The sequence below is a fragment of the Anas acuta genome, chromosome 3 (genome assembly GCF_963932015.1).
Source record: "Anas acuta chromosome 3, bAnaAcu1.1, whole genome shotgun sequence".
NCBI classification, from domain to species: Eukaryota; Metazoa; Chordata; class Aves; order Anseriformes; family Anatidae; genus Anas; species Anas acuta.
Window position 1 is genome coordinate 42,349,990 of NC_088981.1, and position 2,602 is coordinate 42,352,591.

The 2,602-nt window shown below is 51.0% G+C and overlaps 1 long non-coding RNA gene across 1 annotated transcript; it reads right to left on the reverse strand.

The window, feature by feature from the left end:
- Nucleotides 1–726: 726 nt before the first annotated feature.
- On the reverse strand, nt 727–2,398 carry LOC137852994 (uncharacterized). The gene is made up of 2 exons (XR_011094138.1): nt 2,209–2,398; nt 727–2,142 (listed from the first exon to the last, which is right to left on the reverse strand). It is a non-coding gene; the product is annotated as an uncharacterized lncRNA (long non-coding RNA).
- Nucleotides 2,399–2,602: the final 204 nt, after the last annotated feature.

Here is a 2,602-nt window from a genome sequence, read left to right on the forward strand (position 1 = left end):
GCAGGGAGCAGAAATCACATCCTCTTTTCTGAAATAAGCACAGCTCAGCCTAAATATCAGCTGCTCTGGGAAAGCTGTGTCAGGCGCGAGGTCGCGGGGCTGCCGAGATGATCGTGGCTCAGCGGGACATCCCCGCGCCCCGCTGGTGGGGTGACTCAGCCCACAGCTGTCCCTCCCACCCTGGCGCACGAGTGATAGCTTTGACCTTTTGCTCGTGGAAGAAATGACAGGGAAGGAAGGTTCTCCACAGCTTTGGGACAAAGTGCAGTGTCGCTTTACCGGGGGATGGCAGAGCTCTGGAACAATTCGAGGGAGGAAGTGAGGAAGGAGTTGTGCTCCAACTGGGAGGGCAGGTGGCATTTGAAAAGGCAGGGGAGGATTAAGCAAGCTAGAAGAGGGACAGGATGAGAGCATGGTGAGAGCTTTCATGTCCCCAGCACCCTAGCACACTTTCCATGAGGCACATCTGAAGGCTGGAGCGTCCTTCCCATGCCCCCTTCCCGGAGCACCGCCTCCCTGGGGAGCAGCCCACCTGGGGAAATCCCCAGCCCTCCGTACCCCACTGCTGTTTCTTGGGGCTCTCCTGCCTCGCCATGCCCTGACACTGACTGTGCTTTGTTCAGGGAGAGCTGAACAGCTGCAAATACCCCACAAGTGGCATTGAGTATCTTGTCTGTCCCACCACGGCAGCCAAAGGGCTTCAGGCTGGAGGCAGGTTCTCAGAAGGTCTATGGTCTCCTTGGAGGTGCTGGTACAATCCCTGACTACCGTTTGCGAGAGCAGTTAGGGCAAGGCTGAGCACTTCTGAAAACCCTGCCCCAAAGCAGTGAAAGGATCATTTGAACAGAGCCATTTAATTAATAAAGCCAGCATCATTTAATTATAGCTAATCCTCTTACTGAGAAGGCAGCCATCACACAGCAGTTCCTCAGAGCTGCCAGGGTCCCTGAGCTACCACTACTATGCACCTTTCCAGTGCGGGGGATCCACAGTTATTAATCCCAGATCTGTGCCCCGCCAGCTGTCCAGGATTTGATGTGGATCATATGTGAGCCCACAATGGTCTTTTTGTTGAATTAACCCGAGGACACATCCTGTGCTTGTGTCTAGGTGCACCACAGGGTGGTATCAAGGGTTGATTACACAGCATCCTGCCTCCCACTCCACTTCCCAAGGGTTTCTGTGTGGGATGTCTGTAGGCAGTTCCCCAAGGAGAGCATCCTTTTGTTTTCCACCATCTGCAACCACTCCAGAAAGAGAATCAGCAAAAGTACTGTGTGGCACCAGGCTGCCATCTGCACCTTGGCAAAGCAAGTATGCATGTCTCTGTTTTGGCATCTCCACTTTCTGGAGGGCTTTTGCCAGGCAGTCGTCCTCTAAGAGGCAATGGAGATGCCTGCAAAGGGAATGAGCACCACAGTTTCTCAATCATCAGTGGCCACACACAGAGACAAGAGTCTAAATGGAATGAGGGGAAGCAGGTATGTCAGGTTACGTGGCTCGCTGCCCTTTTTTCTGGTGTAGGAGTAGAGGTGTAAGGCTCATGAAGCATCCCTGTGCCTGTGAGAGCAACAGGGTTGTGGCAGGGGGCGAAACTCTCATCTCTAAAGTGTCTTGTCTCACCCTTTCTCACTGTCTGGTCCAGTAAGGCCCAGGATACAGTTTTCCACAAATCATGCCTGACCAAAACTGTGCAAACAAGATAGTATGTCTTTGGTTCTCAGTCTGTGTCAGTGGCACTGCCATCTCCAGCCCCAACGGAGGTAACAGGGACCACCAAGAGGGAGAGGAGACCTGATGCACAGCTCCAACGCCTTCCTTGAAAGGACAGATAGAGAAACTATCTGTTCTCACAAAAGCAAATTTGTGGAATAAGCACACTGATTCCCAAATACCTTTGGGCTAAGTGGGAACAGAACTTATTTCTGCAGAATAAGGCCTCATCCTCTGTATAAGTACATATCTATCCTCAAGGAGCTGGGCTTTTTATTATTTATCTGGACAACAGTAAGTTTTTACCTGCCTTTACTTTGCTGGGCTATTTCAGACAATGCCTAATGACGCAAATTTTGCTCCCAAAACCACAACTGCTTCTCCCACCTAATTCAGCCAGAGTCACACAAAGATATCTGAGGGAAAAATCTAGAAAAACAACAATATTAATAAAGTATTCATCCTTTCTCTTCTATTCTTCCTCCTTATTCTTACCTATCCTCTAGTCACACAGCAGTGGGCAAAGCATCCCATCCCCTCATGGACAGTCTGCTATTTTTATACTAATGTTACTCAGCTGGTTTTGATCCTTGGGTTCCCCTTCACCTTGCCACAGGTGCCTGGGCACAGAGGGCCTGTGGTGTCTCCCCAAGGAAATGGGCAGCCTTTCACTGCCAGCCCCATATCATGGGTTTGGAGCCAGGCTGCTGGACGAGACTCAGCTGGTGCAACCGCAACAAGTCAGCAGCTGGTGCTAGCTAAAGGTAAGCTTCATGGCTGCTCCAGGAACAACTCCTGATTTTCAGCAGCAGCCCAGCCTGTGGTCACACCTCTCAGTGACAGTGCTAGGCTGAAACTCCAACAACACAGGAAATGAAAAAGCAGCTCT